The sequence below is a fragment of the Watersipora subatra genome, chromosome 1, assembly GCF_963576615.1.
Source record: "Watersipora subatra chromosome 1, tzWatSuba1.1, whole genome shotgun sequence".
Lineage (NCBI taxonomy): Eukaryota > Metazoa > Bryozoa > Gymnolaemata > Cheilostomatida > Watersiporidae > Watersipora > Watersipora subatra.
This window is the reverse complement of record NC_088708.1, coordinates 14,264,005-14,283,103: the sequence shown is the minus strand read 5'-3', so window position 1 is coordinate 14,283,103 and position 19,099 is coordinate 14,264,005. Positions and strand designations below refer to the sequence as shown.

Sequence of the window (19,099 nt, the reverse complement as noted above, 5' to 3'; positions counted from 1 at the left end):
CAAATCGATGACAGTCTCGTTGTGTTTTTCAGCAGCAGGTACTTTAGCGCACCAGAATTCATCAGTGGCTACTAGCATGTACCCTTGGATGCTGATGCGCAAGAAAGGTCGGCATTCATTACTCGTTTTGCTCACTGAAAGGGGAGGGTCTTGCCCTTTTTTCTACCTCAGTGCTGGTTACCTTCTAATGGCTAATGGAGCAATTACTGCACGACTTGCATTAGAAGGCGCTACTGCTCTACCTGGGTGACATCATAGTTATTGTCTCAACTTTGACGCTCACTTTTGAGACTTCTTGGCCTCATTTGAGCCAGAAAGTGCTCCAGTGGATGAAAAGAAACCGGCCTAAAGTTGAAGCCCTCTAAATGTGAGCTGCTTTAATAAAAAACCTGGTATTTAAGCCATGTGGTGAGCGCGGAAGGAGTAGCTCTGACCCAGAGAAAACCCAGACAATCCCTCAATGGCTGATTACTAGGGAACTCCAGAAGCTGCCAAGCTTCCTGGGAACAATAGGATACTAGGGGCAATACATTCCCAACTTCACTACTACAGCTCGACCTCTGCACCAACTTACGAACAAAGGAGAAGTGTGGATGTCAAGCAAGGCAGATCCGACGACCTTCAATGAGCTAAAGGGACATCTCCCCTCAGCCTCTGTACTGAGCTACCCAAGTTTGAGCCAACCGTATATGCTAGATACACATGACAGCAACTGTGGAGTAGGTGCGGTGTTTTTCCCTCCAATAGTACAGGAGAGAGCCAAGACAAAGATAGTTTCCTTCAGCAAGACACTGATATCTGCTGAAAGGAACCACTGTATGACCCAGCCAAGTGGCCAGAGGGTTGGAGATCTTGGCCAAATTGCAGTACACACTAAAGCAACGAGCCGGTCTCTGTCACAGGTACGCTAATGGGCTCAGCCGACAGACCTGAGAAAATTGTCGGTAATGTGAGTTCAGCGAGCTTAGAGACATAGGACTGACTGACTGAGCGCTTGCTTGGAAAGGCCAGCATTTATTGGAAGGACCCGAGGGAAGCCCGTCCACTGTGCCAGAAGTCACCAGAACTGCGTGTGACATGATCGGTTGCATGGACTCATTAGCTGCTATGGCAGCCAGGAGGGCCAGCCCAAAGCCAACTGAGACCACCCTGACACCCTGTGGAATGACACAGGTAAAGACTCAGAGGGACACCAAAAGGGGACTGGCTCAGATGCAAGTAACTGGCCGGAGACCAGTAGTCACTTTGTACCTCGCTGTTGAGTGGGCTGAAAAACTGACTCAGGAACAGCTGAATTTTGGAGGCCAAAAGCTCCAATAGCTGATAAAATTCATCTGTTTCTTAGGCTACAATCCGACAGGGTACTGCAGGCCCGGACTTCTCTTCATGGCCAGCCTCAGTGGTGCTCAGTTTTCCCATCGACCATCAGAAAGATGACCACCTAGCGGACTCCTGCTTTTGCCTATTCTGGGGTGAGTAGAATGATCAGCAGACTACCGACTGACCTGGTACTGGCCATGAATTGCAGCCACAGTGATAAGACTGATCAAGAGCTGTGATGTCTAGAAGGCTGCGAAGCACGGTGGTACCAAGATAGGCATAGACTCTATGCTGGGCCTTCTGGCAGAAGTTAGCCCTAGACCTGGTGAGATCAATGTTGGAGACTGCGAGAGAGAACAAGTGGATCCTGGTACTCGCAGACCTCTTTATGAGGATACAGGATGCCCAAGCTCTCTCAGAGGCCACGTCATTAGTGATGGTGAGTGAGATGTATGAATAGGTGTTCTGCTATATAGGTTCACGGAAGCAGATCCACATCGACCATGGAGCACAGTTCGAAAGTCAGCTGATGACCGAGCTCTGTCAACTCTGGCGGGTAGAGAAGATTCATACTATACCTTATTACTTCCAAACCAACGATGTTGTTGAGAGCAACAATAGACAGTTTGGGGACTCCCTGTGAGCACTGTTGCTGACCTGGAGGAGTGGAACAGGTTGCTCTCTCAGCTGATGAGAGCATATCGCGACCCACTACACTGGAGAGACGGCTAACCTGCTGATACTCAAATGGGAGTTGTGGCCACCTGATCAACTATATTTCAACCTCTGAGGCCCAACCCTCTCACAAATATGTAGTAGAAATGTTGAATAAGCTGGAGGTGCATAGGACTCTCCGAGAGAAGTAGATGGCCTTCCAACAGAAAGACCAGGAAGAGCTTCTGCTATATGCACAGGCAAACTGGATTTGGCTCTTAAATAAGAGGAGGAGGTAAGAAGACAACCTCAAGCTACTGACTAAGTTTGTGAGACTTTTTCAGGCTCTAAAGGCCTGACCAAACCACACTTGTCTGATACAGCGACAGGGCCAGTCATCAGTCAGTAGAGCAAAAGCTGGCTGAAGCCCTTCTATAATTGCCCAAAAATGCTCAGCCAAGCACCTGCCACCGTGGAATGCTGGAGAGGGCCTAACATGAAAAGAGCAACTGCCAAGAAGCAGGAGGAGCAGCCTGAGTTGGAGTGAACAAGGCAAAGGTTTACACCTCCCTTGCAGTTGGCAAAAAGCTGGAAGACTGATTACAGGAGCCCCGAAGGAGATAGGAACAGCAATTTCACAAATTTTTGAGAAAACCATTTCAGTCTGCGAGTCTGGTTCCCTCAGTTCCCTCGCTGGTCTGACTTCCCAGCTTGGAGAAAAAGGCTTCTGGTACAAGTGAGCAATTTTCTCAGTCATCCCTGTTTGCTCAACTATCGGACCGGTATGATAAGTACTACTACAGCTGCCACTATTGATTTGACACCTAACAATCATGTTAATACAACGATGGCTGACTCAGGTGAAACACTCAATTGTTTAGCCGATATGCTAAACCTGTTGGGGTTTAAAAAAAGAGGATAAAAAGTGGCATTAGCAGGATTGCTTAGCTCAAAGAGGAGTCTGCATATGTGCATCAGAGCACGAGCTCGGCTGTTTCTGATGATACAGCCAAGCTCCCTGACAACTATGAATGTTTTGGTCAGGTTTCTTCTTCTTGAGCAGCTCTGTTGCCATCAGAAACGCTAGAGCAGAGGCCGACACTCTCACAGACACCGACCAGACCATATCGGCCCGCATAATGTCTTTTAAAGCTATGTCGAGAATCCCACTGACCGAGACACTTTTAAAGATCCATGAGCATCTCAACTGGATTGAGGAGATAAAAGAGGCCATTGGCCGAGCCAGTTCGAATCTCATGTGTGAACGAGATCAAATCTGTTTGGTCGTCGATCCTTACACAACTACTCCTACAGAGGCTAAAAGTAGAGCTCGCCAGGCTTCGAACAGAGCCTAAAAAGGTTGTCATCTACATGAAGGAATACGTCAGCTGCATCACTTGGAAGTAAGTAGAGGAAGCGCTGAAGGGGCCCGGCACATGAGCTGCCAAGAAGAGAGGGCCTGTCAACTACTAGACGACAGTCGCCACTGACAGAAGATGACCGTTCAGACAAGCCAGCTGATACTAGCCCAGCGCCTACAAAAAGCAAATAAAGAGTTTGCAGAAACCGAGGTGGCGAGGCTTGAGTTTGAAGCTAAACAGCATCGGATCTGGTCACAGCTACTCTCGCCTGCCAGCGAGAGTAGCTGCCTGCCTGCTACTGCCTACCTGCCTGCGCCTGCCTGCTCACAGGCCCTCTACTAAGAGGGGAGGAGAGCGTTATAGCAGGGCACCTTGACCAGAGAAGATGAGACTGACCTAACGATTACCGGCGTGGCCGAGCCGCCCTATCATATGAGAAAGCTCCGTCAGTGAGCCTGCTCAACAGACCAAGAAGGAACAAAGGAAAAGGTGGTGCCTAATGTAACGTTTTGATATAAAAGAAGAGCCCAGTACAATCGTTACAGCAGAGTTGTACTGTACACACGCTCTCTGCATTTATGCTCATTCGTTTATGGCATTGACATGCATATTTATATATATTACTCAAATACAATGTATATATATTGGTAGCTAACACTCAGTGTGTTTATTGCTTGAGTGTCTTATGAATAGTAGAAGAACGGGCCATTTCTTTCACATTGGAAAATACTTTGTATGTGGAGACAAAAATTTACTTAAACTTTATGTTGTATATCATAACATGCATATGTATGTTGAGGTGATTGTAAGTAGAGGTATGACTGTGTACTGCAGGCATGAACTGAACATAGAAAAGTAGACTTGATTACAGATACTAGACAGTAGACAGATTACTAAAGGAAAGCTTTATAAAACTTAGCATCACATAGACCCAGATTTGAGCGTAAAAATAGTCACTGAAATAATTTACTGAGATGTCAATTCTTTGCATACATCATCAAATGACAGGTCAAAACTATAGTCATTTTTTAGATGTAGTTAAACCATAGATACATGTATAATATGTATAATGTATAATAAACTCTTATTATATCTATGGGTTTATTATATCTATGGGTTTATTATATGAGTTTATTATATGAGTTTATTATATCTATGGGTTTATTATATGAGTTTATTATATCTATGGATTTATTATATCTATGGTTTATATCTATGGGTTTATTATATGTATGGGTTTATTATATCTATGGGTTTATTATATCTAAGGGTTTATTATCAAGCCATTCTGGAGTAGGGGAGGAGCTTGTAAGTTGCGATAATATATAAAGAGCTCAGAAGGAACGAATAACAGAACACGAGAAAGACTCATTGCTTGCGGCTGTATGTTAAATGCTTTCGCTGTAATTTTTCATATATATTTGCGCAAGTCTATGTTGCCTTATACTTGAAAGTGGTTTGGTTTTTGTAGAGTAGTAGCGGACCAAGGCGCATCCCTTTACAATACAGTTTATCTTAGATATGTTTTTCTTCCACATTTTTACTTTTTGAAAATCTCTCACTTTTGGCTAAATTATTCTATATTTTATTTTATATTCAACATATTTTTCTGTTCATATCTAAATATTGTTGATGGACGGATAAAATTATCTACTGTAAAATATATATTGCAAGTCTCACACCTCTCTAAAATATAAAACAAGAATCACTCTGCTTCTGTATATCATCAGATGCTAGAAGTAAACATTACAATAAAAATAAGTCTAGCAAGGTGCCAATTTATTGCTCCCCTCTCTAATTAAATGACCTATTTATGCTTACTGCTCAGAAATAAATCTACTTTTAAAAAATAATTAAACATTTTATTAGGAAAGATAAATTATGCATGATTAAAAAGAAGCCTGATGTCGTGCTGCAAATTTTCCAGGAAGCACGGAGAGACTGAAATTATGTGAACTTGGTTTGCAATGGCTCTTGCTAATTTCTTATTCCATATTCTTGATTTCTACAAACGTGATTTGTTTGTAATTAATTTTAATGTTCAATTGCAAAGGATAAATAAATAACAGTTTATTATATTATTTTACTTAAGAAACTGACCTACATGTTCGACAGGTTAAATTATAAACATAAGGAATATAGTCTTCATCATTTGAATGCACCGTCTTTTTATACAGTCTCACGGAGATCTGTGATTAAATTCCTTACCAACTCTCCTGTTGTGGTGGAAAAAAATCACCGAGTGACAATCTCGGCACAGCTGAAAGACTTGCCCATAAGCAGCTCCAAATTGGACATAGGCTGGGCAATTTTTCCAGGATATTATGTGGGAGTTGTTGGCACTCAAGTTTCAGAAACACTGAGATCACTTTGTGACTGGAGTTTAGATAGCCAAGGTTTGTAATACTATACTTCAAACTTATTTTTGCTTTGAACTGAATACATTCAAGCTAACCTGCCAACTCAGTGCACATAATTGCTTCACAGACTTTAAGAAAGTTAATGTGCTGATACTAGAGCGCTCAAATCACAAATGTGATGAGCTTTGCACAAAAGCAAGTAGTGTCGCGCCTCTCACAGAGTGCTCAACCGAACCAATGTAAGGGAGCAAATATATATATATTTAATCCCACAACCAAACACGAGCGGAGCGAATGTTTGAGAGTTTTATGATAAATACATGTGCACACAACTCACGAAAATTATTCATCAACAACGTCGCAAACCCTTGTACCGAAATCTCATCAACAAATTTGACCATTTTTCAGTGGAGTCGTTTAAGTATAATCTATATATATATTTCTCAAAGTATGTGCGTATGTCTGTCTGCATTCCAGCTATAGCTATTATTAGAATAACTGCAGCTGAACAACAATGCTGACACAATGTCATGGAGTACTGTCATTAGAAGCCTATCAGTTTACTGGAATTTTCCATTGGCAATGTGCCAGGCTAATAGCTTGAAAGTTACAGTTGTTTGACAAAGTTTTAAAACCTTTCCAGTTGTTTTCATTTTTCTCTTAATTTATTTCAACTACACAAAACACTTCTCTCATGATATGTAATTTGAAAGTTAGAATGGTAAATGTTGTTATATGTTAGATACAAATCAATTTTCTGTCCAGACTTTTTTATTACCTGGGCAACGCCGGGTAGCACAGCTAGTATATATATATATATATATTTTTGACTTGCTGTCTGTCACTTTCAACAATGACTTGCATCTTAGCGATGCATTTTTGGGTGGTAAAGAAGAGGTGACCCAGTTCTCAGTATCTATCACTTCCGGAACTGTCAGATTAACTGAAGGGATGCTACACGTCCAGTCTGACAGAGCCAGGTAGCCATTTGCACTTGCCCAGTGTGCGACAGAGATGGATCTTTAACGTGCCCATGTTGTCAGTGTGGTACACAGGGCCTCCAAGTTATGGTCTAGATCCAAAAGACTCAGATATTTAGGGTTAAAGAGCTTTTTGTGAGATCGGCATTAAGCAGGACTCGAACCACCAACCCCATGGTTGATAGTCCAAGACACTACCACTAGGCTACCCTGACACCCTATATATATATATATATATATATATATATATATATATATATATATATATATATATATAACTAACTAGAGTGTGGAATAGGTTAATTTTACTTATCTTTATCCCAGATTGATGTTTTATTCTGGGGTCACGACAGGTCTGTTTCGTGCTGGTGCACTCTTCAGGTGACTTGTGTTGAATGGCGGGTGGAATTGCCTCTCCTGATTTTGTTGGTGGTGTCTGTAGCTCCGCCTTTGCCTGGATCGTATTGGCTGAGTAGGTATTTCTTGGAGTGTCTGCATGTATTGTTTATTTCATTTCTTTTGTTTAAGATGGCTGATTTTGGCCTGCAAATGATGTAATACTTTTCACTAAGGCACAGATGGCATTTCTTTGTTTGGTTTGAATAAGGTCTAGCTTTCTGCATAATTTTCCATTTAATCCTGTAGCTTGCATTGTCATTCTTAAGTTTCCAGATGTGTTTACTAAGTTCTGTGCTGTTTTGCTTGTCACTGTGTGTGAAAGGGGCTGTGTGGTTTCTAAATCTGGATTTGAAGTCGGTTGTGCATAGTCCTATGTAGGTGCTCTCGGTGCCCGTATCTTCTTTAGTCACTATGGCCTGGTATATGATGTTTGTGGTTAAGCAGTTTCCATCTAGTGGGCAGTTGTTCCTTACTCTACAATTGCAGGCCCTGTTTGTAGTTGTGCTCTGCTGGCTGCTCAGCAGGCGTCTGTTGTGTGAATCTATGTGCTGTTTCATGTTCGGCATGCAAGAGTAGCTGAGTTTTAGTGTGTGTCTGTTAAATACTTTGTGCAGTGAATGGGAATAGTTCCACACTCCACAGTTCCACACTAACTAGAGTGTGGAATACCTATTCCACACTCTAGTTAGTTATAACACTCCGCACTTTTTAGAACGTAGAGTGCTGTTAGCAGTAGGCCTGACAACTTATCTATTATATATATATATATATATATATATATATATATATATATATACAGTGCTGTCAGAAATTATGAGACCACCTCACATTTTAAGAGACAAGGTGGTAGCAATGATTTACTGACTTAGTTTTACAAAAAACTATCATAAACCATATACCATTAGATGCGGAATTTTCTACTGAATAATATGAAGCAAATTTCCATCACATAACAATCCATACTTATTTTTTATCTCAATCGAAAGGCATATGCAACTGATGAATAAAAAAACGAAAAGATATTTTCGTTTTTTTATTCATTTTATTATTTTATTCATTTTTTATTTTTTTATGCCAAACTATTTGACTTTGTGAGATTACAGAATGCACAACACATAGTGATGACATCACGTTTTACCACTAACAAGCTATGTGGTCGGACACTGAAGAGATAACTTGATGACACTAATTCTATCACCAATGCTGTAAAAGAACAATGAAAAACTCCTGATTTACTTTACTAGAACAAGGAGAAATTTCTGCATCTAATGATGTACAATATGTGGCAAATGAATGAATTAATATGGTGCCAGCAGAGGTGCAAAGTTGAACAAAGGCGAAAATTATTGGGTGGTCTCATAATTTCTGACAGCACTGTATATGTATATATATATATATATATATATATATATATATATATGTATATTATGTATAATATAATCACATTTTAATAATTTTTATAAGCATAATAAAATATATATAATCAGAATATATATCCTGATTATATATATATTTATATATATACATGTTTATAAATTGTTTCCTCATCCCGGTTAACCCATATGGGTAGTAATTTCTGCTCGAACTCGGGTCTTCTACCAGAGACCTGGAAGTTTGAGCACTCGTCTCAAGATCTTAGCTGTTCCCAATAGCGCACTTTTCTGCAACACGCTTGAGTTCATCGCTGCCGGTATCTGGATATGCCACATTTTATGCGCAGGTGTTATTGCGCCCAGTGCCCCAATGACTACTGGAATTACAGTTGTTCTTACATCCCAGCATTTTTCAATCTCTTCTCCAAGAGAGAGATATTTCTTAACCTTTTCTTTGCTGGCTATATTGTAGTCATTGGGTACTGCTATATCTATTATAGTAGACCTCTTGTTCTTCTTGTCCACCACCACTATATCTGGTTGGTTTGCTAGGACATGCTTGTCAGTCCGGATGTAGAAGTCCCAGAGGATCTTAGCACGGTCATTTTCATTGACCTTACCAGGAGCATCCCACCAGTGTTGTGGTTTAGTAAGGCCATACTCATCACAAAGACTTCTGTACACAACACCAGCTAGCTAGCATCAGCTGCTATATCAACACAACATCAGCTGATATACCTATATATATATACATTTGTTTCACAAGTGGGTTTGTTACATAAATGGGTTTGGAAGTAGAGGTGGTAATAGAGACTATAACTTACGCAACTTAGGCAAGGTAACGTTTAAACTAAAATTGTTTTCATACCTTTTATATTTGTAATACTTAGCGGTATTTTCATTTTTACTGGTCTCTTTATTCGCATTTACAACACTACATTGTCTCAGAAAACTCTGAGAATCGTAAATTAGAAATTATTTTAGCTGTTGATACAAATATTGCTTCTATTTTTAAATTTTATATTGAAGACTTATTGAAGAGCGTTCTAAAATACACTCTTTCATTTTTGATAGGACACGTTCCAACGTTCATGACTATTGCTTAGATTGAAAGATTCAACAGTCCATACATATGATCTATATTCATCCAGTCCATTGAAGTCTACGCATGTCTAACTTGAGCCTAACCAAATAGTTTAAGATTGACGATTTCACATATCTATATAAGTATATATTTTTTAAAGTATGTCCGTGTATCGTCGTATATCTGTCGGTTTTCTGGCTATAGCTATTATTAGAACAGCGAAGCTGGACAACAATGCAGGCGCAAAGTCATGGCTTACCGTCATTGAACGCCTAGCCTTATTAACTAGCTTAGTGGATTTTCCATTGGCAACATGTCAGGCTACTAGCTTGAAAGGTACAGTTGTTTGACAAAGTTTTAAAACCTTTACAGTTGTTTGTATTTTCCTCTTAATTTATTTCAACTACACAAAACACTTCTCTCATGATACATGTATGTAGTTTGAAAGTTAGAATAGTACATGTTGTTATATGTTAAATACAAATCAAATTTCTATAAAAGACTTTTTTATTACTCGAGCAGCGCCGGGTCGTACAGCTAGTAACAATACAAAACACATAAAAACCTATTTAAATATGTTACCGTCTTTGTAAATTGTTGACAATATCTTAAAACTTACCCATCTGATCGGATTATACACAAATAGACAGATTAATTTGGCCGAAAATAGTTATTAAAACTTGCCAAGCCTTATTTTTATCAAAATTAAGACCGGCAAACAAAACGCCGAGTGACAGAGAATAGAACCATTAAGTCGTGTGCATTTCACAAAAAATAACATGCACGTTTTACCAGTCTATAGCATTGTCGAATTGCCGAAGATTTTTGTAATTAACGTAGAAGTTCTGAAATATAATCGTTTCTTTTTGCCGATTTCAAAGTAACTGACATTTTGAACACTTTTGAGTACTTTGGTATTCTAACTGATGTCCAAAGCAGTGAAAGTAAATGAAATGACGATGATATTTTTTTCTAACGATTCTTATGAGATTATTACAATATTTAATTATAAGTTTGGATTACTATTGAAGTGTTATAGTCACACTAACAACATCAATGTTGGGCAATATGTTACTGTTATTATTTTTTCTAAATAGTTTTGTTAAATAGATTTTATAAAAATCTATATAAATATCACAACTTCTTGATATTATTAGCTATGACGTTTTGAAATGTAAACAAAATTGTGCATTGGTTTTCTATTATTACTGTATTACTATAGTAATAATATCTGTTATTCTAATAATATCAGTGCATTTTACTTCTAATATTGCATTTCTCCTATTGCAGGGAAGAGATATAAACTTATACTAGAAATTCCCCTGTCATACAGCCCACGACCAAAGTGATATTGGAAAAAAGAAAGGGTACTGATGGTTGAGAAATGCAATATTAGCAGTCAAATGGCACTGCAGTGCAATAGGATAACTGCAATGGTATAGCTGTAATGTACTGGGTGTGGGTGTTATTATGTACAACAAACAGCAATAATGAAAAGAAAAGATTATATGTTTATATCTCTCCCTGCAATAGGAGAAATGCAATATTAGAAGTAAAATGCACTGATATTATTAGAATAACCAATATTATTAATACAGTACTACAGTAATAATAAAAAATCAATGCACAATTTAGTTTACATTTCAAAACGTCATAGCTAACAATATCAAGAAGTTGTGATATTTATATAGATTTTTATAAAATCTATTTAACAATACTATTTAGAAAAAATAATAACAGTAACATATTGTCCAACATTGATGTTGTTAGTGTGACTATAACACTTCAATAGTCATCCAAACTTATAACTACATATTGTAATAATCTCGTAAGAATCGTTAGAAAAAAATATCATCGTCATTTCCTTTCCTTTCACTGCTTTGGACATCAGTTAGAATACCAAAGTACTCAAAAGTGTCCAAAATGTCAGTTACTTTGAAATCAGCAAAAAAGAAACAATTATATTTCAGTACTTCTACGTTAATTACAGAAATCTTCAGTAATTCGACAATGCTATAGACTGGTGAAATGTGCACGTTATTTTTTCAGGAAATGCGCACGACTTAATGGTTCTATTCTCTGTCGCTCGGCATTTCGTTTGCTGGTTTTAATTTTGATTAAAAAAGGCTTGTCAAGTTTTGATGGCGGTTTTAGGCCAAATTAATCTGTCTAGTTATGTATTATCCGATCAGATGGGTAAGTTTTAGGATGTTGTCTCAACTTTTCAAAGACTTGGTAACATATTTAAATAGGTTTACGTGTGTTTTGTATCATTATTATACTTAAACGACTCTACACAAAAAATGTTTAAATTTTTTGATAGGATTTCGGTACAAGGGTTTGGTTACGGCCGTTGACGGATAACTTTTCGGGAGTTGTGTGCACATATGCATTTATCATAAAGCTCCCAAACACTCGCTTCGCTCGTGTTTGGTCGTCGGAATAGTTTTACAAACTCAGAATGTTGTATTTATCATAATATTTCTATAAGTCAATGAAAGCAAGCTAAAATAACTCGGTATACAGTGTTACCACTCACACTAAGGATACATCAGTTTTGAGATTCTATAGATTATACTAACAAAAGGCAGTTGATACTGAGCTATATCTCATTGGGTAAATAAGTATTTGCTTTACGGTTTATCAGTTTGGCAGATAACATATTTTACCTTTGAAAGACATATGCTTTCTTGTTATACAGTATTATTACAATTAGTAGCTAATATGTTGTTATCTAGATATTCAGCGTGTACATTTGTTTGGTTAGGGTAAAGCCTTTGTTACAGATATTGTGACCCTCACTATAAAGTCTGCTCAGCTGAACATGAATGGAACAGTTACTCTGCTTGTCAACAATCGAGGTAGACAGGCTATTGATCACCAGGGAGTTCCTTTGCTTGTTCTTGGTGAGATCTTCTGTCTCACTATTACATTCTCTCTTGTTTGTTAGCAGACCAACTCTAGTAGCTGTGATGTGTGACAATAGTGCAACAAATAGCTATTTAATGTTTTAAAACTCCTGAAGCAATCTTCAAAAACATATACAGATGTGATATATTTACATGTATTTATTCCCTGAACTTGGTAGACCGTGTTGTGTGAGCAACGCTGCCCTGGAGTTTGGTGAGCTCTTTCCAGTAGGAGAGAGAAAGAGATGTTTTGGAGCTTGGTAGGCCATGCTGCATGAACGGCGCCAGCCGAAGCTCGGTGAGTTTTTCTGGTTAAATAATGGATAGCCGACGCTCCTTTAGCAAGGACAGACCAAGGACTGGACTGGCAGACCGAGGTTTTTGAAGGACTCGCAACGGCATCTCAAGCTCAGGCCCGGTCCATCAGTTCAAGGTAATTCAGTACTCGGGAACTAGAGGCGTGGACTACTTTATCATGTAGATTTAGGAGGTAGCTGGAGCTGATGCCGGAACGAAGAAGACGCGCCTGCTACACCTCTCGGAGCCTCTGAAGGAAAAATCTGAAGACTGCGGACAAGCCGAATGAGTGGAGGCCATCTTTCAAGCTAGCCTTCGAGCCTGGTTCGGTCTCTCCTAGACAGGCTTAGTGTGAGGTGAACACTCTGAGGCGAGCCGCAGCTACTACTCTTCAGGAGCACCCCTGCTAAGTGGAACGGTTGGTTCGGGTAGCCTACGGTGACCTGCCGGCTCTGCACAGAGTCGATATGTCTCTTGAGCTGTTTTGTAGTTCCGTAAGGCTTCACTTAAGCGGGCTTACAGCAGCATCTTCTGGTGATGCCAACAGCCACGCTGACGGAGGTTGTTTGGGCAGAAACAGAGTTCTTCCTTGGCCAGGCCAGAGGGCCATCTTTTTGCGGATGTCAAGACCGTCGAGAACTGCAAGGTTTGTAAACAGAACTTAAACGTTTTTGACCAGAACTGAGAGGTTTATGGGCAAAACTGAGAAGTTTATGAACTAAACTGAGAGTTTTATAAGCAAACTGAGAGGTCTAGAACAGAACTGAAATGTTTATGGACAGAAATTAAAAAATTATGATAAGAACTGGGAAGTATATAAACAGAAATTAAAGGTTTTTGAACAGAACTTATTAATTACATTCCTCACACAATATATCAAACTCGATTCTCAAATTTCTGTCTAAATTTCCCACAATCTTTTTTCCATTCAGGCCATCGCGGGGTGGATTAACAACAGATCACTTTTTTGGAACCAACTCTCTAATACCATAAAAAAACATGAAGAAGGTGGCCAGTTTCAAGAAAAAAAACTTGAATTACATCTTTGAACAAGTGAATAAGACCTAATTACTCATAAAAATTGATCTTGATTACACGATGATGACAAGCCCCACGCCATGACTAGCTATACTAATGCGTGTTATGAGCTTCTTCACTCTTCCAGCTTTTTTTGTGTAATTACTATTGTTGATGAAAAAATAAATCAAGAAAAAATGGATTATTTAAATTTTAAGCTCAATTGCTACAATATTTTATTACAGTTGCTGTTTCTAAAAATCTGGTGAACGAACATGATAAAAGTATTTATCGTACAATATAATATCTAGTTCGTAATATCATTGAATTAATTATGTTCCACAGCTTCCAATTTCCTCTTTTTAAATCATTAAGTATTATCTATATTAAACATCATTCTTTGTTACCTTTGATATTGTTAGCTGACTGACTAAATCATCAAAACAACAGTTTATTAAGGTTGTTCATCTCTTTTGAGTGTGAGACTTTTATTCACAGATACCAATATGACTATCATAACAGGTCTAAAAAAGCACAAACTTATTCCCCTCACTGATTTTAAAAACATTGCTATGCACTATTTCTAGACGCAATAGTTTTCAGCTTTTTCAGTTCTGCTCTATGTTTAAATTTCAAGCATTAGAACCCGATCTGATTAGTGACCAAAAATTTTCCAACAAGCTTAGATAGGCAGAAATGTTGATACCGTAGCAACTGTTCTCTATAAATCTTGCTGATTTCTTATTTCAGATTTTGATTAGGTTGGATGGCAATGTCTAAGCGTTATTAAAATGTTTTATGATTTTTTGCCTTTATTGATGTCAAACACAAAAACACAATGTTTTTCGCTCCCTGATTACAGCGTTTTTTCACCATACGACATCAACAAAAATGTCTCTCAAAATTCAAATATGAGCGGTCTGTATGCTGGATACATAGAAATAATGAAAACGCCGAGATGTATTTACAGAAATTTTTCACACAATGCCAGAAAGAGATACAATGCTGTCTCTCCCTCTTCTGCACACTCTCTCTCTCTCTCCCTCTCCCTCTCCCTCTCACTCTCACTCTCACTCTCTCTCTCTCAGTTCAGCATTTTTATATTTCGTAAATGCATGATATTGCATGAGTGAAACGAAAATTAGGGAAAAGTATACGACAGTGAAAATTAATTGTGCATTTTAGCATTTAACATAATATTTACTATAAACTTTAATTCATTTTATGTATATAACTACAAAACTACATATTTAGGCAACTTTAATTTGTTAGCCATGGGTCCTAACAATGATAACAATGTTAAAGGAAGTAGTCAGAATCATAACCATAATCATAAGCAGATCAAAACAACTTAATACACTACAGTTAGTATAAGTACTGTAACTATATACTCACTAAGGATAATATACTATCTGGTTACTAATTATTAGTATGTAAAGTTTTGATGTTTGTTTACCAGATCATAACCACTAAATACACTACAGTTACTGTAGGCAACTATAGTTACTAAATTTAACATACTGGTTGCTACTAATCATTTGTTGTACTGTATGTATATAAAATTGTTACGATTTTTACCAGGGGGTGTTTGCATTAGATAATCACTATGGGTTTCTATAGCCCTCTGTACGACATTTTCGTCGTACGATGCCGACACCGGAGCGAATTAATGTCATATGACGGGCCCGCTGTACCATGATATATCATAATACTGTCAGTATTTGTTATATAATATGTAGTCTATTTATGTACCTTTAATATGAATTTTCAAAAATAAGGCCAAGTAATTCTAGTCTATTTGTATGGTTCTTGACAGAAAAGACACATCGCTTTTGGAACACTAGTATTTGTATGTTTTACTGTCCCTTTATTTATCATCAGTTTGGTCCAACATTCATTTTTGTAGATAGCAGTTCATTTTCTGCCATTAATGATCCCAAGTGTTGTATGTGGCTAAGTGCTTCCATTTGGAGAAAATCATATCTCAGAAATCATTTAAATTTGCACTTTTCAATGCTGCCCATTCTATTGAGAAAGTTTTTCTCATGCATTTAATTCATACTCTGCAACTCCTAATGATCTTACAAAAAGCCCTTTAATCAACCTCTATTTTCAATCTCTTACTTTTGCATAGAAAGGTTTGTATTTATGTAACTAACTGATAAGAAGGAAAAGTAAATATGATTTATTTATATGTTGACACATAATAGTGCAAATAACAAATTTGTATACATGTTAGAGATGTTAGAGGTTCTGCCTGTCATTGGCTTATAATGTATTTTCAGTTCCACCCGAATTCATAGAGATACCAACCGATGTTAATGCTAAAATTGGTGAGTCTTTATCATTTCAATGCAAAACCAATGGAAGTTTGATGACATCAATAAGCTGGTCCAAGAAGGTTGATGGCTCATTCGAGGTTATTTCTACAAATCCAGTGTTGCAATTATGGCAGCTGGAAAATTCTGATTTTGGGATGTACCGTTGCTCAGTTATGTCAGAGTATTTCCCGGATCTGGTAACAGATTTCTCCATTCAGAAAAGTGGTAAGTGCAATTATGCTTATAGTAATCATAGTTAGTATGAGGAAGTGCAGAGGACACCCACGGGAGTAGCACTTAGTTCAAAAATACTCATTTTTCTTACCTATACAATTTTTAGAGAAGTCATAATAATTAGTTTATAATAATTATATTTTGGAGCTAACAAACATAAACGAAGGTGGTAATAAAGGTACAAATTATTTGTAAAAAAACTGATAGGCTATAAACAGATACAAATGGTGATATTTTGTATTCAAGTTGACATTTATAACGCCCGTATTTAAAACAAGTGTTCCGAGTGTCCATCAACTATGCTGTACTAGTATAAACTAAAAAAAACTAGAGAACAGCACGGATGGAACTAGCAATGCGTTTGATTGTGTAAATCTTATTAAACTAAAATATTTATGCATTGTCACACAGTCTAGTCTCAGCTCCTGCGGTACTTTTAGCTGTACAGTTTGTCTGTTTGTAAGTTGTTGCTCGATTTGGGTATTCAACTTCAAAAGTAACAAATATTTTTACACTTTTCATCTGCATGTCAGTTTTACCAACTTGGGTTTGCGAAAAGCGGATAGAGAGGGTAATATTAGACAAGAATTCCATGACACCTGATATTAATTAGGTGAAAGGGCAAGGTCCTGCTGTAAACACTTCAAGAATAAAATAGCTATATGGAGAACTACTATTCTATTCCCTGTTCATGCAACTTTTTTTCACATCTTTAAATATTGTAGTTGATTTTTTAGATTTTTTAAATTGCTAACCAGTTTAATTGAAAACTTATTTTTGTAGCCCTTTTGCATTGAGTTGATAGCCAGCATTAGTACTTACTAGCACACACGGTGGCTATACACTTGTGAGATCTGTACTAATATAATTTCATATTACTATATTTATAGTGTACCTCCGAAATATTCTTATTTTCAATAATACAACCTCCTTTTTGATGAATCAACAAGTTAGTCAAGTTGTGCCTTACTTGTCTTTCTGACACTTACTTGTCACTCTGACACTTACTTGTCACTCTAACACTTACTTGTCACTCTGACACTTACTTGTTACTCTGACACTTACTTGTCACTCTGACACTTACTTGTCACTCTGACACTTACTTGTCACTCTGGCACTTACTTGTTACTCTGACACTTACTTGTCACTCTGACCCTTACTAGTCACTCTGACACTTATTTGTCACTCTGACACTTATTTGTCACTCTGACACTTACTTGTCACTCTGACACTTACTTGTCACTCTGACACTTACTTGTCACTCTGGCACTTACTTGTCAAAGAGAATAATAATATAAATTAAAAATAATGGTCAAAACCTGCAAAAAATACATCTTAGATTTAGAGCTAGATTTACTACACATGGAAATAAGAAAGAAATAACAAATAAAACTACATGATATATAACTACAACTTATATTATATGTTATATAATATGTCATGTAATAAATATAATATGTTTGTTTCTCTTTGGTGTAGGCCAACTACAAAGGAAAGAATAAAATTGCTGGGAGTCGGCCAATGGTAGAGCAGATCAAAGACAGGACTTTTGAACCGAGCTGCACATCTGTTTAAACGGCTTGCGCTACGTTTTTAAATTTTTGGTTTTCAGCTATTTATATTTAGAAACATTTTTTGTTATTCCAAGTAATAATTTAAAGAAAAGACATTTCATAACTTTGAAATTTCCTATTCAGTCTTTCGTTAGTGGAGGTTCTAATTGATACAGGCTTTTATTTTCTCAATCTTTATACCTACATCCTTGTGAGCAATTTATTATTGCCCAAAAGAAGTTAACTTTCCTCCTTGGGAGCAGCCACTGTTATCAATGACAAATACAGTACTTACATTTTGTTCTCTAGATGTGTGTGCGCGTGGGTGTGTATAATGTGTGTAGGAATAGTAAAAATATTACATGAAGCAAAATATTTATTTATAATATTGAGTAAGTTAAGCAAAATAAATGACAGCATGATGAGGCCCACATGCGTAGTAGAACTGCAGCTAGTCGCTGGGCCCACTGGAAATGTAATTTGGATTTCATCGTAGGTAGTAGATAACTTATGGAAGCACCCCCTCCACTAAACAATTGCATGATGTAGTAGTTTGGTTTATTATGGAAGTAAAAATGTAAAATATTAGACTCAAATTCTTTAAATTTTTATTTTTCTCTGCTTTTGCAGATACCATGAAAATAATGATAACAGTCACTGCTGTTCCAGCAACCGTAGTGCTGATCTCTTCCATATTTTTGACAGCAAGATGGTGGAAAAAAAGAACCATGGGAAGAAGACTAGGCACGTACTTCGTCATTCCTATAAATCTTCATTTTTCTCACCATATTAAACACTAGGAGCAGTATACTGAATGCTTATTATACACTAAATTGTCTACTGCTCATATGTAAACCTGCAACTTCAATAAAGGTGCTGTTGAGAGGTTGAGTTCAATAAATAGGACATGATACAAAGCAAGTTCGTCAGCATAACGGTTCCAGCAGTGTTTTTGAATTCTTAAAAAAACTCTTTAGTATGCTGAGCAGTTATAAATATTGAACACAACTTCAAACAATAGATTCAATATATTTCAGCTATAAGCTTATTTGATTGTGTTTTAATAAAATATATTTTCGTACAAAGCAGAGTTCAGTTGTATTGACTGCCTTTTTTTTTGAAGCTGTTATAAAGACTGTTATAAAACATTAATTTATATCCAACTTGACCACAGTTTACCACTTTTAGCATATATCTATTAATTTATTATAACAATTTCATTCAAGTTTTTTAAGTT

At 37.2% G+C, this 19,099-nt stretch overlaps 1 long non-coding RNA gene across 1 annotated transcript; it reads left to right on the top strand.

Moving 5' to 3' along the window:
• The first annotated feature begins 12,354 nt into the window (after positions 1–12,354).
• Positions 12,355–18,789, top strand: LOC137385662 (uncharacterized). The gene is made up of 3 exons (XR_010977792.1): positions 12,355–12,437; positions 16,040–16,300; positions 18,493–18,789. It is a non-coding gene; the product is annotated as an uncharacterized lncRNA (long non-coding RNA).
• The last annotated feature ends 310 nt before the right edge of the window (positions 18,790–19,099 follow it).